This window comes from Dasypus novemcinctus, chromosome 10 (assembly GCF_030445035.2).
Source record: "Dasypus novemcinctus isolate mDasNov1 chromosome 10, mDasNov1.1.hap2, whole genome shotgun sequence".
Lineage (NCBI taxonomy): Eukaryota > Metazoa > Chordata > Mammalia > Cingulata > Dasypodidae > Dasypus > Dasypus novemcinctus.
In genome coordinates, this window is record NC_080682.1 from 47,664,688 (window position 1) to 47,686,110 (window position 21,423).

The 21,423-nt window shown below is 43.4% G+C and overlaps 1 long non-coding RNA gene across 1 annotated transcript in view; it reads left to right on the forward strand.

Annotated features, from left to right (window-relative positions):
- The first annotated feature begins 3,806 nt into the window (after positions 1-3,806).
- Positions 3,807-21,423, forward strand: part of LOC131280023 (uncharacterized) — a 28,600-nt gene continuing 10,983 nt past the window's right edge. The window contains exon 1 of the long non-coding RNA XR_011649915.1: positions 3,807-3,996. This is a non-coding gene — a long non-coding RNA (uncharacterized lncRNA). The remainder of the gene's footprint in view (positions 3,997-21,423) is intronic.

Here is a 21,423-nt window from a genome sequence, read left to right on the forward strand (position 1 = left end):
TGGGATGTGCTGCACCATTGACTTAGACCTAAGGCCCTGAGCCTGGGACGGAGCACCATCCCAACCCAAGGGTCAAGATGAGAGAGGATGGTTCCCAGAGGGAATCCAGGTCTGGTTACTAGAGGAAAGCTGAATTTCAGCTGCTTGACAAAAACAGATGTACAATTCACTAATAAAAGTCTATATTAGCTATTGCCACCATGATGCTCTATAACAAACCACCACAAAACTCAGTGGCTTACAGTAATAGGTATTAATTTTTTTTTTTTCCTCATGAGTTCGTGGGTGCTTGTGGCATCTCAGCTTCATGCTGCAGGTTGACTAAGCTCAGTCCCAGGGTGTGCACTGGGTTCAGGTCTGACCATTTTCTATCATCCTCCTTGGACTAGCAGCCACTCAGGGCATATTCTTCTCATGGTGAATGGCAGGAAAACAAGGGAGGAGCAGAAACATACCATCTCTCTTAAGGTCTTGGCTCAGTACTTGGGCAGGCTATTAGCTCCGCCCACATTCCAAAACAAGTCACGTGGCGGCCAAGCCCAACCTCAATGGGGAAATAATGAAAAGTAATCTGCTTTATCATAGTTTCACAAAAAGTAAGTTCAGCAAGAAGATTTGAATATGCTGCTTCAAGTCCCCCAAACCCTTCTTTGCCGATGGCTTTGTTCACAATGGTCCCATGTCCCTGTGGACATGCATGAAAAAGTTCTGCTTAGTAAATCACCAATCAGGTGCGTTCTTCCTCCCTAATTTTCCCTTGCCCCCCTCTCCCAGCCTTCAGTCTTCCTCTAAATTTTCCTGAACCATCAGTGAGACCTGGGGTGTTTAAACATTTCAGCTCCCTTTGAGGCTGGGAGGTCCAATCCAGAGGCTATGATTGGTTGATATGGACAGCAGGTGAATACCCACCTGTCTGGAATGTTGTGGAAGACTTTCTTGTAGTGTTTGGAAGATTGGCTAGGAAAAGATTATACTTGAGTGCCTTCCAACTCTAAGATGCTCTGATTCTGGGTGTCCTGTGTCAGATTCTGACTATGGGGTTGTACTTTAGGATATGATGTTTGACCAGTGTTTGGTATCTTTGCTTACAGTGTCCACAATGTGGGATCCATCTAGGCATGAGACCACAGTAGGCTCACATGCCTGGAAGACCACTGTTCTATCCTTTTGGGGGGAACCCGTGAAGAACAGGAATTGGAAGAAGGCAAGTGACTCAGCAGCCACCTTTCTTTATAATGCTTGTCCTTGCCTTTCTCCAGCTTCAAGTGGAAGAGCAATCCCTGAAACATTAGTCTCCCCCTATTCTTTCTCCTTCCCTCCTTTCCTCCCTCCCTCCCTTCCTTAAAAAATGGATTTCCAAAGAAAAAAAAGCACAGTTTTCTAATTTCTCTTCCTGGGACTCAAAGCCCTTAACATCAGGAAGTTCTGCTTCGTGTTTAACTTGATTCTCCATGAATGCAGTTAAAGGCCATTCTTTCTCTGTTCTCATCATTCACATCGTTACACATGGTGGGATCTGTCTCTAATTTGGCATTGTAGAGACCCTTTCATTTTGTGGTTCCAGAACTAGTTTTGTTTTCTTTTATTTTCACCCCAATAAATAATTATTGAGTGAGTGTGATGTTCTTCATAAGTACTGCAGTATTACCAGCATGGTCTTTGGAGGCAGACTATCCGTGTTCCAGTTCTGGCTCTGCAGCTTACTAGGTATGTGACTTGGACAACTTAGTAAACCCCTCTGTACCACAGCCTTTTAAAACTGTGGTTTTTCTCACAGGGCTCTCACAAAGAGTAAATGAGTTAATGCATGTAATGTGCTTAGAATAGGGCTGGCACAAATGTGCTCAACAAACGTTGGCTATTAATCCTTGATTTGAATGAGTTACTGTCTTCAAAGAACTCAGACCCAAGGAGGAAAACGGCTCTGACCACGTGTGATGTTAACTGTTTTCTTGGCTAAGGTGTGAGTGGATGTGGGTGGCTGTCAGAACACAGCAAGAGAAAGCTTCAGAGGCAGATTTTTATTTAAGGCAAGAAAGAGCATCCTAACAATTAGAAGCTATCACTGCATTGGTAAGTAATGAACTCCCCTGTCATCAGAAGTATTCAGGCAAATCCTGAATACCCATCCAACTAGAATTTTTTTTTTTTAATGAAAATGTTTTATTTTTAAAGAAGGTTTAGATTACATAATTGTTACATCAAAAATATAAGGGGATTCCCATATACTCTCCCCCCCATTAAAGACATTGTTCAATAGTGTGGTACATTTGTTACAATTCAACACATATTGAAGCATTGCTACTAACCATGTTCTATAGTTTACATTATATTTTACACTTTGCACCACACATTTTTATAGGTTTTGACAAAATGTGTAATGGACTGTATCCATCTTTGCAGTGTCATGCAGAACAATCCCAATGTTCCCAAAATGCTCCATATTACACCTATTCCTTCCTGTCCCTCCCCTCAGAATTTCTGGTAACCACTGCCTTCATGTCAACGTTACAAGTTCTTCCATTGCTAGAATAATAACTTAAGTTCATAGTTGCATTCCCCGCTTATGCTTGTTCATCCCTCCATCTTGAGGAATTTAGGATGGTGATGCCTCGTCTGTTTCTGATTGAGAGGGGGCTTAGATACCATGAGGCAGAAGGATGAAACTGTCTTGCTTGGAGTTGTAGATGCTGTCCTTTTTTGGGGAATGGGCTTTGTCCATCATCATCCTTTGTTAGCTGTCCTGGGTGAGTCCAGTGAACTCGAGAGTAGGTATTGGCTGCAACTCTGCGGAAATCCAGGGCTTAGCTGACATATGAACAGACTGCCAACTAGAATTTAAAGGATAGAGTTTGCAAATGGGTGGTCCACAAGTGGATCCAACCTGCAAAGGTGCTCTGTTTGGCCTGTAAGGTTTTGGTTTTTTGTTTTTTTAACTTTAATGAGTCACCAATGGATTAGACATTTTTTGCTTGACAATCTAGATGTATTCCCCCTTCCCCCAACCTCTCACTCCTGCCAGAATTGGAAGATCTGGCAACACTGCGTCTATAATCCTGCATATTAGTAATGAAACTGAGCTGCGGCCAGTCCCTTCAGATAGAGCCCATCTTCCATGGAGGCTCGTTTATGTGACCTGCCTGGCTCCTGTGTGTTTATAACACCTGTTGCAGCAGATTACAATACCTCTAGGATGACCTGATTCAAAATTAACTTCGTCATAATTCTGAGAGTCTCTACTTGTGTTCTGGGACACAGATCTGACTCCACGTACAACACCATCCCTTAAATAGGCCCTGCCCATCCGCTCCTTTTCTAATCTTGTGGTTCACATTGGGAACTCTAGGATACTAAACTACACCCGTGGGATTCGATTATATTTTAATTCAAATTAAACAATAAACTTCCAGCTCTTTCCTCTTCTCAGTGTTCCATAAGGCAATAAAGAACACTTGGTACTTCCTTTTAACAGGTGAATAAACTGAACTGCAGATTAGAGCTGGAAACCAGAATGGGAAGCTAGATCTTGGTGCATAGTCTTTCACACTAGAATGTAACATCCATGAGGACAAGGGTTTTTGTCTGTGGGTTTATGATGTACTCCCAGCACAAGGGACTGGAACTCAATCAATATTTTCCAAAAGAATAAATGAATTCTTTTTTGTGCTTCACACTCCGCCAGAGCCTCTTGAATGAGCTCCTTGTATCTATAACACTTGTTTCCCTTCTTGCCCAAATTCCTTTCCTTTGTCTATTAGACACCGCCCCCACTCATGCGACTGGGACAAACAAGCTGATCACGATCCATGTCTTAAATAATAACTTTGGCCTCGGTCGAGTCTGAGAAAGTTTTCTTTCCAAAGTGCTTTTGTCCACACTCCCAGGAGTGTCTGCGCCCACCCCTGCCCCCCATCTTATGCGAGGCCCTGCCCCCCACCTTATGCGAGGCTTCGCTGCACCTCCCATCGGAGCTATGGAGCAACTACCTTCTGGCTGGTGAGTCGCACCGGGCGTGGGTGTCTGCCACGGGGTGATTTGAACACCTTCAAGCGAGATTTTGTCAGAGAATCTCTGGCTTGCTTCCTAAATGCAGCGCCCTGCTACCACAGCGCAGTGTGGGGTTTGGGAGCCTCAACCTAAATTCTCTTTTGTGTAAAAATGGAGACAGATGTAACTTGAACAGAGTGGTAGAAAAGCTGCACTTGGTAAACCGCACCGCCAATTTGGCATTTTGCTTTCAAAATGGGGCTTGACAGCATTCCCTGCTCTCTCCTCCTGGGAGGAGCCTCCGCTTCGGCTCTCAGGGGAGCTAAGGGGTGTGGCTAAAAACCATCTGGGGTCCTTTGTCCACTGCTTTGTGCCTACACAACTAAAGCTGTTATTAACCGCACAGAGATGAATGCACAAGGCGCCACGACTCTCTCACTAATCGGGAGAGTTTGTGTAAGAAAGAAGCTAAGTGATGATGAGAAAAACACACAAGGCATCCATTTCATTCTGCCCCCAAAGCAGTCTGGTTTACGGTTCAGTTCCACCAAGGAAATTTGACTCTCAGGCAGAGGAAGGAGGCATTTAGATAAAAGCCCTGGTGGTGGTGATGGTGGTGGGGTGAGCTGGAGAGGAGTTCGTGCAGATTTGGCAAAAGTAGAGAACTAAACCCATCTGCCTACAGCTGGGCCTCCGGCGCACGACCTTCCCTCCTTTCCCTGGAAGTGGGCGGGGCGGAGAAGCCCGCCGCGAGCCCGGGAGGCGGCCTCCCTCAGGCAGCCAAGGGTTAACAGCTCCGGGCGCTCAAGGACGTCAGAGCAGGTTCTTGTCTGCGGCTTGGATTGAGAGCTTTTACCCCTTGTTATTTTTCCTGATGTCTTTGCTTTTTATTGTGTTTGGAGTTCAGGATTTGGCTTTTTCTTTTTAATGTTTAAAATATTTAGAAGGGGGAAAACTAGTGAAAGGGTGGGAAACCAAGCAGACCTGAAAGTGGAGTGTTAGGAGGGGCCTTGGGGAGTCCCTGGTTCAGTCCAACGGCGGGGAAACCACTCGTTCCCCCTCCCATTCCTAGCTTCCCCCTGATCCCTAAGACCACAGCCTGGGCAAAGGGGCTGCCCGCTTTGGGGACCCATTCATCCACTAGTCTGCTGTGAAGACCGCTGTTTTACTGGAGACTGCCACGCAGAGGGTGGCGCCTAGGAGCCACGCCCTCCTCCCATACTACAGTCCGAGCCTCCGCTGGGCTGGAAGACAAGGGATTCCAAGGTGCCTGCCTGCTTTCCTCCTCGGCCGACTTAGAGGGGAAGATGTGGGGCTGGAGGACACGACTTTCAATGGAACAAAGCCTGAGAAGGGTCAAGGGGCTGGAGTTGTAGAAATGAAGAAGTGGTACAGGTTATTCCACGAAGAATTAGAGTTATGTAGAAACACATATTTAGAAGAGGAAATGTTACAATTTAGGGTGGGTGTAGGGAGCATTCCACCTCTGGCCAAATGGACAATAATTTTCCAGAGCCAGTAGGTTCCATGCCAGGGCTGTTAGTGCCCTGTGCACTAGGTCGAAGTGAGAAAATGATAAAGATGCACTGTGGAGCCAGAAGTTGAGACAGAGATAAGGCGGTAGAGGCACTGAATCCCAGGATCCCAGAGATGGAAGGGATACGTGTGAATATCTAAGGGGGCCTGCTTCCCAGAGCAAGCACTGTGTCCACGCAATCCCTGTGATGGAAACGTCCAGTCTGCTTGCATGCTTCTAGCTCTCCTAGAGATCACTGGGAAAAGGAAAGCAGATACTTCCCAATGGAGCCTCTTAACTTAGAATTGGGAGGCTGCAGGAATTACAGGGAGTGAGGTGGGGCTCAGAAAGGAAGACCATGTTGCATTTGCATTTCTCCTACTCTTGCATGTCATGGGAAGTGGTCATTTGGTGTTGAAGATCAGAATTGGGCTTCTGAACTCAGACTTACATTATAAAAATGGACTTCTATCAGGGACAGAGTATATCTCCAGAGGATCACGAGGGTGCCTGGCAGGAAAATATCCCATCTAATTAACCTAACTTAAAAGGGGGAGGGGAAAATATCCATCTGTAGTTGACAGTGACTAGTATGGAGAAAAAACCTGGAATTAATGAAAAATAGAAGCAGCAGAAGTTCTCTTGAAAGTAACAATATTTCTGTGGCCTCTTCACTTTCCCTTCTAGAACTCTCTCCATCATTCATTTGGGACCCTGCCCTGTTGATCATTATTGGAGACATCAATGGATGCTCAGGCAGACCAGCAGGCAGCTGGGAAGTGGGAAGAGTCATATTGGAATATTTATTTCCCAGCTGCCTCCCCACTGGGCCTCTGCTCATTGGCTGCATCTCTCCCCCCAAGACCATAGCTCTTGTTAGATGCCTAGCAACTCTCTTATGCTGTTGTTGCTAGCTCCATCTCTAGCTGGTTTCCCTTAACCCAGCCCACACCATAGTGACCAGTCCCTTTATTAAGCTCTCCTCAGTGATCCATCTGAGAGCTCTCTGCTTCCTGCTGGGATCCTGAGGGATGCAATAATCTAATAAATGATATAAAGTTGAAATTGTAATATGAATTCTATGATGGCAAGGACTCCCCCTTTCAAATAAGTTGGTCTAGTTACAATGGGTCAAGGAGTAGAACTCAATTTATTAATTTATTTAAGGAAATATATATTGAGCATCTTCTGTATGTCATGCACTATACTAGGGCTGAGGAGTCAGCAGTGGGTAAAACAGACACATTTCCAATCCTCGTGGTATTTTCAGTTTAGTTGGGGAGAAAGGTATTAATCATATAATCACAAAGATAAATATATAGACAGAAAGTACAGTACATTGTTGTCAAGGTAAGTGCAAGCTTCTCTGCATCCATCTAATAAGAGGCCTAATCCAGCTGGCTAGCTTAATCGGTAGAGTATGAGGCTCTTCATAAGAGGTCTAAAGTGGTGGGGGCAGGGTCAGGAAAAGCTCCTTTGAGTAAGTAATATTAAAGGAGAAGGAAGAGTACTGTAAGCAGAGGGAAAAGCATGTTCAAAGATTCTGAGGCTGAGAAGGGTCTTGCAGGTGTTCAGTGACTTTAGGAGAGGCCTCTATGACAAGATGGGATTTGATTTTCAGGCAATGGGAAGGCACGGCCAAGTTTTAAGCAAAGCAGAGTGACTGGATATCATGAAGCTGGTGGTGGTACCAGGAGAGCCTTGGTGGGGATGAAAGGAGAACAAATGATGTTGCTGTCTGTGCAAGATCTTACCCAGTGGCCTGCGGAACAGTGTCGTGATGTTTTCTTTGTCCTGGAAATTCTGAATCTAGCTTGAAGGTGAGATGCCAACTGGCTTAATGGACATAGCCATTGGCTGTTCTTTTCTGCCATAAACACTGTAGTGGATTCATTCTTGACCTGATATGCTCTTTCAGAAAGATGAGATCACAGTGAGGGGGACTGTTACTTGGGACCTAATTCTGACCTGCTAGGAAGAAGTTGATGGTAAGGTGGAAGTGCCTGGAGGAAAAGAGGCAATTCTTTTTTTTTTTTCTTTCTTCATTTTCTTTTAAATGTTACATTAAAAATATATGAGGTCCCCATATACCCTCCACCTCCTACATCAACAACCTCTTCCATCATCGTGGCACATTCACTGCACCTGGTGAATACATTTTGGAGCACTGTGCACCACATGGATAGTGGTCTACATTGTAGTCTACACTCCCCCAGTTCACCCAGTGGGCCATGGCAGGACACTCAATGTCCATCATCTGTCCCTGCAGCACAACCCAGGACAACTCCAAATCCTGAAAATGCCCCCACATCACATCTAAAAGAGGCAATTCTTGAGAGAAAGGTTTTTTTTGTGTGTGTTCTTGGGGGTGTGTGTGTGGGGGGGGTGGGGAGGAAGGGAGAGGGAGACAGAAAGGCATCAGAGAAGTAGACCTTTCAGAATTCAGAAAGAACATAGGAGTTACAAGCTTGTGGCTAGAGATTTGAAGAAACAAAGTAGCCTAACAGGTACAGGAAACACTACTCAAAGAAATTCAAGGAGAATTACTTATTCATCCACCGAACATGTACTGGGTGCCTACTCTGTACCAGGTGCACTACTAATTATGGTTTTTGGCCTTGAAGGAGCACTTTGTCTTCTGGTGGAAGACTGACATGCAAAAACACGTTAATATAGGTGAGTGAGTGCTATGATCAATGTATTTACTTTGATTACACACTAATAATTTAATTTAAAATTAGAGTTAAGTGTAGGGTGTACAAAGCAAAGTTGAACACAGAGAAAGAGTGTTCAGCTCTATTCATGGTGGCCTGTGGAGACTTCTTGGAGGAAGTGACATTGCCATGAGCTGAGTCTCCTACAATGAAAAGGAGTAGTGCAGGTGGAGAAGTAGAAAGGAGTCCCATGCAGAAAGGAAGCCATGGGGTACATGAGTTCACGTGGGCAAGAATGCAGCTGCAGGGAGAGTGAGATCTGTTAGTGACAATTTAGTTGTGAGCAACAACTAGATTGAGTGTTCGAGTGTCTGAATGGATGACAGTGCCACCCACAGAACAGGAACTTTAGGAGGAAGATTAGTTTTATTTTGAATATTTTGAGACTGAAGTGTCTATGGGACATTCAGGTGGAAATATGGAGTAGAGTTAATGGATATTCAGCTCTGGAGGTCAGGGAGTTGGCAGTAGTTGAAGTTATGGACTTGGATGAAGTTACCTAGGGTGAACCTTTAAAGTGGAAAAAGGGAAACGGACTTGGCCCAGTGGTTAGGGCGTCCGTCTACCACATGGGAGGTCCATGGTTCAAACCCCAGGCCTCCTTGACCCGTGTGCAGCTGGCCCACGCGCAGTGCTGATGCACGCAAGGAGTGCCCTGCCATGCAGGGGTGTCCCCCACGTAGGGGAGCCCCACGCGCAAGGAGTGTGCCCATAAGGAGAGCTGCCCAGCGTGAAAGAAAGTGCAGTCTGCCCAGGAACGGCGCCACCCACACTTCCCGTGCCGCTGACGACAACAGAAGCAGACAAAAGAAACAAGACGCAGCAAATAGACACAGAGAACAGACAACTCGGGGGGGGGGGGGGGGGGTTAAAAAAAAAGAAAGAAATCTTAAAAATAAATAAATAAAGTGGAAAAAAACAGACCTCAAGTTTGCCTTTGATTAAAAGAGTATTCCACATGTGAGTGGAATGAGAAGTCTCCAAAGGAGACTAAGAAAGCCCACCCAACATGACAGAGGCCAGGTAAGGGTGTTGTCAGGACAGTAGGGAAGACAGGTGCCCTTGAGCCACCAGATAAGAAAAGGAAAGAAAAAGAATCCTTTGGGTCTTTGGTTCCATTAGTGAGGTCAGTTTCAGTGAAGCAGAAGAACAAAGGGGAAATTTGCATAGATGGAAGGGGAGGAAGTAGAGATGAGTAGTGCAGATGTACAGATGATCCTTTCAGGAAGCTTGGCAGTGAAGAGAAGAAGGAAATAGACCCTAGCTAGAGGGGGATAGAGGATCTGGAAGTTTGTTTTTCATAAGAAAGGCTTGGTGGTGTTTCTATTATGATTAACAAGAGCATAACAAATAACAAAAGTAACGAGGGAGAAGTCAAAGATAGAGTGGAAAAAGGGAAGATTTATGGAGATAAAAAAGGATGTGGTTTAGAGCTAAGAAGAGTGGGTTATCCCTGCAGGTAAGATAAAGCAAGTGCTGGTGGTAGGATCTGAAAAAGGAGGAAAGATGGGTGTGGGTCCAGATATCTTAGATGAATTGATAGGAAGTTGAGAATTCCTAAATAAAGCTCTTTCCTTAAGCTGTAGGGAGTGAGTTCATCTCTGGGGAATGAGAGGAGAGGTGGCTGGATGGAGATGAAAATTATGGAAGAAAACTTGAAAAGGGGACTTATTAAAATGAGTTCAGCTGCAGATAAGAATTCATTACAGCTATTTTAAGCAGAAAGGGATTTAATATAGTGAATTGGGTGCTTACAAAATCCTTGCATAAGGCTGGAAGACCATCCTCTAAATCGAGCCTCCTGAAGTGAATCAAGGAACCTTGTCACTGACCCTCCAGGGGAGTTGCCTCCTCTTTCATAGATGAGATTGAGGAGTCTGTAATTACTGCCCCAACTATAGAATCAAGGATCACTCCCTTTAGCTGTGATATATAAATCAGAAAACTATGACTCAACTCTTGGACACAGAGCCCAGGTACAAATTCATCTCATTGGCAGAACCTAAGTCACTTAAAAACCCTAGCTGCAAAGGAGTCTGGAAGATTTGTTTTTTTCAATATCTGCAGTATAGGAATGCACATCTTTATACTTAAATTTTGATATAGCAATAGTAGCAGTAGCAACATACTTCCTATCTAACATAATCATTCCTAAACCTTCATACAAGTGTTACTGGATTAGTCTATCTAGGTTCTTGGCTATGTTGGAAAAATGAATTTCAAGAACATGCCAGGTGAGTTAGGCCAGTAATTTATTCAGGTAGGCAGGGAAGAGAAATGGGAGAAAATAACAGAGCAGGGGTCCCAGGTAGTGAGGAAGGGGACGAAAAGGGATGAAGAGGGTTAATTTACAGCTGTAATTCCCTATTATAGACTATAAATCCCTGGGGTTACTTGTGTGGTCACATGGCAGAGGAAAAAATGGCGACAGTGGCGGACAGAGGGCACGACAGATCCCACGACAGATCCGCAGGCAAACGAGCAGGGTGAGAGAGCACGGGCAAGCCTGGCAGTTTGATTTTAAATAGCTAATTAGTCCACCCCCTTGCTAATGGAAAGGGAGGGGCTCCAGCTGTTTGCTGTTTTGATGGATTACCCCACCCATCAATTCCTTAGTGAGGACCCAAGGATAAAGTTCTTAGAGATCGTCCCGGCTTTTCCTTGTTCCCAGGAAGAAGTCTTTGTTCTAGGTAGCAGAATCCTGGGGGTGGAGTTCCTCCGGCAGCCATCGTGGAGGTTTCTGATGTCCACGTGGACTCTCTTGCCAGGTTCCAGATCCGTCTGCTCCCTACCTTGCTAGCCTGTTTCACAAGCACACTCTCTCTCTCCATGCATGCATGTATCCATCCATCCATCCAAACATCTATCTATCCATCCAGATATCTATGAAGAAAGAGAAAGAATGGGGGCAAGAAAGAGAAAAGAAAAAATATATACACCAAGATAGTATTTAAATTTATACAGCAAGGAAGAAAATATGTGTAACTACCAAGTCCTCGTTTCTACAAATAGTCAGAAGGCTATAGTTGGTCTTTAGTACTTCCTTCTTTTTTTAAATTTATTTTTATTTTTATTTTTTTTAATTGATTCTGTAAAAACGTTACATTAAAAAAAAAATATATATATATATATATATATATATATATGAGGTCCCATTCAGCCCCACCACCCCCACCCCGCCACTCCCCTCCCAGCAACACTCACTCCCCTCATCATGACACATCCATTGCACCCGGCAAGTACATCTCTGGGCATCTCTGCACCTCATGGTCAATGGTCCACATCATGGCCCATACTCTCCCACATTCCATCCAGTGGGCCCTGGGAGGATTTACAATGTCCGGTGATTGCCCCTGAAGCACCATCCAGGGCAACTCCAAGTCCCAAAGGCGCCTCCACATCTCATCTCTTTCTGCCACTCCCCATATCCATCAGCCACCATGTCCACTTTTCCCACTCCAATGCCACCTTTTCTCTGTGGGCCTTGGATTGGTTGTGTCCGTTGCACCTCTATGTCAGGAGGAGGCTCAGATTCCACATGGATACTGGATGCAATCCTCCTGCTTTCAGTTGTAGGCATTCTAGGCTCCATGGTGTGGTGGTTGTCCTTCTTCAACTCCATCTTAGCTGAGTGAGGTGAGTCCAGTAAATCAGATTTTAGGAGCTGGAGTCTGTTGACGCTCAGGGCCTGGCTATCATATTGTCAGTCCAGAGATTCAAATCCCCTAAATATATCTTAAACCCCAACACCAACTAAAATTCCAGTAAAGTAGGATGAAAGTCTTATGAAAAGAGATCCCATCTGAGTCCAGTTCTATCACGCAGAAACACCAGCTCCAAAGAAGGGCCATCTGACATGACAGTGAACCCCGTCTGCCATGACCATAGAACCCGTGGGTCTCTTTAGCCCTCAAAGGAACCAATACCTGGGGATTGTATCTACTTTATGTGTCTCTTAGACTCTGCTCAGTTGTGCATAAGGGCAATTCTTCTGACAGCCTCCAGACTCTTTTTTAGAGACTCGTAGCCATATAAACTCATTTCTGCTTTCCATTTCCCCCTTGCATTAGGTCAAACTGCATTTTAAAGTCATGTTATTATATGTAGACAGGGATATTCTGCTGATCTGCATTGAACCTTTAATTCAAGGTCATTTTCTAGTTTCATCTTCAGCTGGTATTTGGTAGTGATCCCTTGGTGCCAGGGAGGCTCATCCCTGGGTGTCATGTCCCACGCTGGGGGGAATGCACTGCATCTACATGCTGAGTTTGGCTTCGAGACTGGCCACATTTGAGTAACATGAAGGCTGTCAGGAGGAAATTCCCAGGCACAGTGCTGCTCTAGGCCTTGTTCTTATTTCAGGCATATAGGCTCACAAGCATAGTCATTAGTATCATGCTCTCACTGTTGGAACCTCATTCCTTCCTGGTCCTTACCGTTGCACCTGGGGGACTGCCGCTGTTCCCCTAGGGACCACGACAGAGCACCCCCGGCCAGGAACTCAGTACCCCCCCAGCTGTAGTTTTTAATTGTTGCCACTATGAGTATATCCAAACATTACCATGCACCCTGGGCATATGCCCTGTACAGCTCGCTGTCAGCCATATATCATCTGTCAATAGTATCCTATACCAGTATTCCTCTGCTGCCATTGTTGAACCACTCTGTGATCCAAAACTTCCTGAAAATTGAAGTCCAGTGTAATGTCAGGGTCCCTTACTAGTAAAATGGCATATAGCGATGGGTTTAAAGGTTAGATATAGAATACGTGTTGACTTGGAAAAATTCTACATCCTATCTTTTTTTTTCCCCCTATTTATTGAACTTCTCTTCACAAGAGCCCTAGACCACAGTAATTCATATATACAATATACAGTACTCCCCCACATCTACCATTAAACCTTTTCCCTTCCACAGCGATATTCTTATAACTTATTCATATCATATTTACTTAAAGTGATGTACAGACTCTGAGACAATAGCTTTCAAACAAGGTGACATTTGTGCTTACATTGTGTTCGATACTTTAGGATATACAGTTTTCTAAATTTTTAGTTATCCTATGTTTTACATTATGGTTTATTTATTAGTCTGTCGTCCCCTATATGTTTATGGTGTAATATTACATGTTTAGTACTTCCTTCTTCCACTACTAATTCCTTGTTCCTTTTACCCTTAAGCAGGATCTTGACTCACTGGGTGTTCTTTACCTGGTTAATAATCAAACCTGTGTTAGGATGCAGATACTGAGATGGAGTTAAAAGTGCAAGAAGATTATTGGAGATTAACTCCTGTAAAAGATAAAAAGGGAAGAAACAGGATTGGACAGAGAAAGACTTCACACTTTATTGCTGATCTGACACCTGTGAAAGGAAAGGGGATGGAAGCAGGATTGGGCCAGGAGAGCCTCAGATTGTGATGCAGGTCTGACAAAACCTTCAGCCAATCCAATAGCGAGCTTTTGAGCAAAGTTCGCTCAGTAGAGGAGTCTTGTATTGGGCATAAAATCTGAGGCAGGTCGTGAAGTCACTGAAGCTGGAGGCTGTCAGCTCACTGCTCTCTTTGCAGCTAAATGGAACATTCTTTCCTGAAGGATGATCCAAGCAGTCCACCCTCATGAATTTCACACTTTCGTTCCTGAGAGATCTGATTTCTTGCTAATGCTGCTTGTAATGGGTTGCTGTGCTTTCTTTACAAATGGATATAGCAATACAAGAGGTGCTCAGAGGACCCCTAGATTCCAAACTTACTCCTCTGTGTCTCCACAGTATAGATGCTACCTCTTTTTACTTTGATAATCCAAATCAGGCAATACAATTAACACAGCATCTGCTTCCTTGATGCTAATCCATGAGATCAGTAACTCCAAAATATCCAGGTGGCCATTTCAATTTCCATTTCAGCAGAATTGTTCTAGTGTTTCCTGGTGGACTAAAACCTCTAATCTAGCAAAGCCCAAAGTCATGGGGGATAGGCAGCAAAAGCAATTGTGAGTTCACCCTGTTTCTTGGATTGGTGCATTCTAACCACGGGATGGAATAAATAGTACCTTGTTTGGGACATAGGTTCAGGATGTTGTCTCCCAACTGGTACCAAAGCTAAATCTTCAATAGGTCACTAAATTTCCCCATACAATCAGTAGCTTCTGTGTAATGGGGCATCTAGTATTATCATTAATTAGATTTTGTTATAAAACCTATTTTAATCTCTTTCAAGAGAATCATTTTTTTGGAGGTTATTTTGACAGTGAATAGGCAAAGAAGTCCATGGATTGTGTTACTGGCAGAACTATAATGGATATCATTTGTAAAACTATGTCCAGAATGTGTCTGTTCCAAGTGAGGACAAATCGCTGCCTCCTTCCAGAATGTAAAATATCCAATATTTTAGGCAAGCAACATTAGGTGGTACCAGGGATTTGGCGTTGGCTGCTGCTGTTGGCAGGCTAGGCACCCAGCAGTAGCAGTAGAACAGCTCATGTCAGGCCAGTTTGTATCCTCCATCCCTGCTATAACGGCCACCAAGGCCACTTTATTCTTGATCCTACTGAGGAAGCTCCAGAAATAGCTGGGGAAAGAGGCTGGCTGATACAGAGAATGGGACAGTATGTCCACCTGATTATTGAGACCCTTCCCTGCAGTGGGAACCTTTGGTGAACATTCACACAAGACACAAATATCCTCACACTCTTGGCCCATTGAGAGCATCCCACTCACATATCTTGTACCTGTATCTCTTTCTCATCAATTCTCCAGTATTGTTCTACGAAGTCCATGACTTTTACAAAACTATTAGCTACTTCCCATGAATTGATGTAGATCTATACCTCTGGCCATTTTTCTTCCAGAAAAAAATGGATAGACACACTGGTTTAAAATTCTTTCCACTGAGAAAGAATTTTATATGCCATTTTTCATAGATGCCATTTTCCATAGATGGTCTTTCAGGCCATTCCTGATTGGGGTTGCAATGTTGCAGCAACCCATTTCCAGCTGGTAGCAGCTTATCATGACAAATCGTTTGTAAAACAAGGCTTGGGTTATTTCTTTTTTTCATCAACTGGTCATAGAAAACAACCCATGAGACCAAAGTTATGGGGTTAGGGAGAAGAGGTAGTGCTTCAGGAGTAGGACTACTGGGGTGGTAAATGATCTGCTTTTATAACATATTGATCTTGATCTTGTTTATATCTCTACTACTTGATGATGGAATGCTATGGGTTACACTCAACTTCATGGCTTGATGGATCAAATTACACCCAGTTTACGATGGGCCCAGAGTAAGTTAGGTTTGTTTCTGAAAGTTAAAGAATAGTTATTTGTTGAAGAAGGGATGGTTTGCCTCCAAAATATTAGAGGCATGCACAATCGTGCTCTTATTAGGACTTGTCGTGGACTCCATAGAGCATCCCTCTCTGCCAGACACTTAGTGTACTATAAGATCCTTTGGTCATAAGGGCCAAGCAGTAGAGCTGTTTGCATTGCACCTGGGACAGACTAGAACTTCTTTTGTTGCTCTGAGCCCCACTCAAAGCTGGCAGCCTATAGGATCTGCTTAACTCTGATGTAAATCACTGGGGTAAGCATACCCAAATGTGTATGTTGCCTCAAAATTGAAGAGACTCACCAAGCACTGTGCCTTTTTTAATGGTAGAAGTGCCAGATGCAGCAGTTTGTGTTTCACATCAGAGAAGGTATTATAACATTCCTCAGTTCCCTGAACCTCCAGAAATTTATCTGAGGTGGCTTGTCTCTGAAGTTTCATGGGGTTGTCTTTTATCCTCTGTCTTATCAAGGCATCTAGGGTAACTGTTTCTTTCTGATCATTGGGTCCTTTGGCAGGGTTGTAATTGATGTGATGGACCAGAATGATTCTCTGTAGGTTGGGGAAATGATTACTGGCCCTCTGGACTAAATTACACGATAGAGCTAAAGAGTTCATATTAACCCTGAAGCAAAATGATGAAGGTATACTGCTATCCCTGCCAGATAAAACATTTTCAAAAGTTCTTGGTGTGAAGAAAATCATATTTGTCATAGAAATAGCCCATAATAGATGTCAGAGGCTGTGTTGATAAATTACAATAAATAGACCATATCTGGAACAGCAGCTACAATTTGAATCACTATCTGATAGCTCTTACATAATCTGCCATTGTTCTCCAAAATCCAAGGTAAATCTACACAAGCCAAACAGGTAAGTTAACTGAGGATGGGACAGGGGTCACCAGTGGTGTGTTGGTAAACTGGGCCTCAAAAAGAAAAACAAAACTCCTGAATCTAAGTGTTTACTAATTTCCATGGTTTAAATACTCCCACTATGGTTGATTTCAAGTTCTCAAGTGACATCACTAGAGATGGAGTTGTGTAGAGATATTAGCAATCTTTTCTTATGAGACTGTATGAGCTGTATGACCATTGGGTCACCATCATTGCATTTTTCAGGTCTTCTGTGCTGGCATGAATCTCTGTGATTTTCTTAGAAATGTGACATTGGCTTTGATTTACTATTTTGTTATGTAGAGGCTTCACCAGGAGTTTTCATTTGTTTCTTCCTATCATGGAGTCTTTAATCCATAGATCAGGAAGCCAATATGGTGATTCTGTCTATGGCTGAGTGTATCTATTCCAACTATACATTCAGGAACTGGAGAAATAACCACAGGATGGATATAAATTTAGTTGGCCCACTATGAAATGGTTTTTGCCCAAACTCCATTTATTTTCTGACTCCCATTAGTTTACACTCAGCCCATGACCAGTGTATTAGTCAGCCAAAGGGGTGCTGGTGCAAAATACCAGAAATTAGTTGGTTTTTATAAAGGGTATTTATTTGGGGTAGATGCTTACACATACCAGGCCATAAAGCATAAGTTACTTCCCTCACCAGTTTATTGCCACATGTTGGTGCAAGATGACTGCTGACATCTATGAGGGTTCCTGGGTTCCTCTTTTACTGGGGCTTGTTTCTATCTGGGCTCAGCTGCCTGGCTTTCTCCACAAGGCCAGCTGTAGACTATCAGGCGAATAGCTCAGTCTCTTTCCCTGGGGCTTGATTCTCTCCAGGTTCAGCTGCTCTGCATTCTCCTGTGTGTTTACCTCCTGAGCTCCAGCTCAAAACTCCAACTAACTCCTCTGCTCTGCCATATAGTTTTCTCTACTGACTGTGGTCCAATCAAAGCCTTAATCATTATTTATTGAGTAAAAGTGAAACCTCTGAATCCAGTACAGCCAAATGTGCAAACAGGCCAGTTTACAAGCATAATCCAATATCTATTTTTGGAATTCATAAATAACCAAATGACTACCGCTAGGGATTAGCATTAGCTTAAAGCCAGTGTATAATAAGCCTTGAAAAATTTGATATTTATCTTTACCCAGTGCACAGTCACTCTACTAATTGACCGTAATTCCCTTATGGGGGTTTTGGGAGGAAGATTTTTAATATAAACTTGCAATGTCATGTGCTCCAGAGTACTAGTTTTACTTTCTTCTGGTGTAATTCTGGTTGTTTAGTGAAAGCGTATGACTCTCTGATGCCCTGAACCTCTATTTCTCAGATTTCTAGATCTCTACTTTTTTCACTCTACATATCAAGAGGACCTTAAGGCAACACTCCAAATATTTTAGTCCCTGTTATCCATGATCAGTTAGCCACCACCAAAGATTTCTGTGTGTCAGTCTATTCTGACTACCTTCTCTGATCACCTAGCTTTTTGTCATTAAGTGCTACTGCCTTGCTAATGCTGCGATATTATTCCCATTAAAACCCATGAACACATTTCAATGACAGTATCTTCTTTCATCATCTCCAGCATATAGAGGACTGCACTATAGTGTATATATTCACTAAAGGTATATATTCCTTTGAAGAGTGCTAGTGCTCTCCTCACCAATGAATTTCTCTATGTCTTGGTGAAGAGATTGCCTTCTGGTCACTCTGATAGGATATCATTAAGACATAGATGAGCCAGTCACGTGTGACAAAGCCAGCATACCTAGCTCCCTAACCCTTCGGGTTTCTTCTACATTATACCTAGGAATTTTTTTGGCATCTTTTTGTCATTTGACTGTCACTGAGTCCATGCTTCAGTTTGCTAACTGAAGAAACAATTGTACTATTCTCAAATTCTCGAGCAGGTACATGAGCTTCAGAATCTCTGAAACACACCTATACTGATAAATTCAGTTTATTTAACATTAAATTCTTCACTCTTTACTCTAGTACCATTAGAATGTATTCCCCAGGTTTTTACTCATGTGTGAAGTTGCACTTATTTTGGCATGTAATGGGTTCAACTTTATAATTGGTTCCCTGGAACACTGAGATTGTCTTTGGCTATGGATATGGAGGCAATGTGAGGCTGCAGGGCTGGTGAATCACTGTATTTTCAAGCAGCAGGGCCAGCCTCATCATGCAGGGTGGGAAAGTATTTTTCTACTGTTGTGAGAAAGGTCTTTAAATTGTGTGTCAAGGTCTTTAAATTTAACTGAGTTCTCCTAAATATCTCCATTTTAGTTATGGGGAGAGTGCTCATTTTCCAATCATCATCCTAACTTTCAAAAAGAATCTAGTGAGGCTGTGAATTCAATCTATATTATAAATCAGCAATGTGCAGGGTAAGAATCTATATCTAATTTTTTGCTATGTTAATTCATTTGCTACTTGTGATAAATTATTTTAAGACAATCATAAGATACTCTTTTAGGACAGTTTTCAAAAGCTCCTGGTTCTCTGACTGTATCTTGAGCATGAATGTAAAGCCCTGAGCTTGTCCTTGTATTTTTCTAAACAGAAGCAGACACAGTCCTTATATTTCTCATGACTGTCAAATGGTGCTATAGTTTTTGTCCTTTGGTCTCCCAAAGCTATTTCTTTAAAAGACACTTAATTCCATGTACCCTTAGATGATAATTTGGGGGGCAAGAAACTGCTCTATGTAGAAAGAGTGAGAACAGAATTCTTACCTGAAAGTTGGTGGTGAAGAGAACAGGACAGGAAATGGCAAGATTCATGAAGAGGCTTTTAGAATAGAGATATTTGTAGGCCATCAGGAAAGCCTAATGGAACAGAAGAGATGAAAGATGCAAAGAAGGTGGCAATTAATGGAAGGAACAAGGTTTAGAGGGGGCCTAACTTGGAAGAGGAAGAAGAATTGAAGTGGAGAAATGATACTGAAAATGGAAATCTATGAAGGTGAAAGTAGGGCAAAGTGGGGGTGAATCTCATAAATGAGCCAGGTATGCTCATTTTGGAAGAAGATTAGGGGGAGGGAATCCTGTAGAGTGGTAGATAAGAGCACAGAGGAAGAAGAAGGGGTGGGTGCGATATAAGTAGATGACCTGGTATTATAAAGAGGACATCCTGGCAGAGGGGATTAGAATTAGTTACAAGAAGCCAAGAAATATCCCAGTCTTTCTAACCTTATGTATTGGAACAAAGGATGACCTCTGTGAGTGGACTTTTTGAGCAAATGACCTCACTAAAAGATTAAATGAAGAACACTTAGCAGAGAGCCAGGGACATGGTCAGCATTCAGTAAATGTTTACTCTGATTATTATTAAAGTAAGAGATTGGTGGGGTAATAGAGAGAGGGGGCAAGTCTGATAGTAGTAAAAAGGAGACAGCAAGGAATAATACTGACAGTGGCATTTTCCATTCATTCCATGAAGTCCTCTTCTCTTTTCTCTTAAAAGACCTGCTCTTAGTGAGCCATCCTGGAAAATATAGCAGGGAAATTCCTTTTTAAAATTACTTTTTAGGGAAGCAGATGTGGCTCAAATGATTGGGTTCTTGTTTACCATATAGGAGGTCCAGGGTTCAATTTCCAGGGTCTTCTAGTGAAGCCACGCTGGCCTATGTGGTGAGTTGGCTTACGCAGAGTGCTAGCCCCCACAGAGTGCTGGCTGGCGCCGGAGTGCTGGCTCTCATGGAGTGCTGGCCTGTGCAGAGCTGGCACAGCAAGATGATGCAACAAAAAGAGACACAGAAGCGAGACGGTAAGAGACATAGCAGACCAGGGAGCTGAGATGGCACAAGCGATTGAGTGCCTCTCTCCCACTCTGGAAGGTCCCAGGATCAGTTTCCAGTGCCATCTAAAGACAAGATAAACAGACACAGAAGAACACACAGCAAATGGACACAGAAAGCAGAGAGCGAGTACAAAAAACAAGGAGGAGGGGGAGAAATAAATAAATCTTTTTTAAAAAAGTAAAATTACTTTTTATTTTAGCTGGAATAATACTTCAACACAAAGGAATGAAGCAGTAAGTGTTGACTGTCAGGCATTAGCAACTGACCACTCTGTGTGTGTTGGGGGGTGATACGGAGGGACATGATTTGGAGGCTCAAGTCCTACTTTCCAGCTAGCCCTTTTGTTTTTCCTCTTATAATGTGCTTCGAAGGGAAAATGTCAAAAGCCAACCAGCTACAGAAAACCAGTGAGTCACTGTAATGACTGAGACCCGAGTTAGTATTGCACAAAGGAGGGGCTGGGGAAGTCCCTGCCCTTGGAGATTCCCCTCTTGAGGGGTAGACCAGCTGACTGTGTGGAGGCACAGGAGGAAACTGTCCAAATGCTGCTGATCTGGAGGTAGCAGGTGGGCTGGAGAGAAGGGGTGCAGTAGTGAACACAGTATTGTTCCAGGGGAATGTGTGACAAGGTCTGGAAGCCCCAACCTGTCCTTTAGACCATGCAGCCCCTTTTTGGGGACATAGGAGCATGTGCAGGGAGGGGCCAGGGCTCATCAGTACTTCTTAAAGTGTGGGTGTAGACACTGAATAGCTCGTAAAATGATTGCAGGTAGTTCACAAACATGCCCCCCCTGAAGAATATAAAATCATCTACTAAGGCCAGTTCCTCCCTTTTCAACTCTCTTCCAAACCTTTTCAGTAAAACAGAATCAACTTAATGCCAGTGTGTTTCTAATACCAGCGTATGAATCTCCCTTTTAAATAAGGAGAGCCGATCTTGTAACCAGGACCCGTGGGGCTGAATAGTTAGTGTTCCCTCAAAATACATGTTTACCTGGCACCTCAGAAGGTCACCTTATTTGGAAATAGGATCTTGGGTTGTAATTAGTTAAGGATCTCAAGATGAAATCATCTTGGATTTAGGGGCCAACCTAACTCCAATGAGTAGTCTCCTTATAAGAAGAGGACACAGAAAGACCACAGAGGAGACCACCATGTAAAGACAAAGGCAG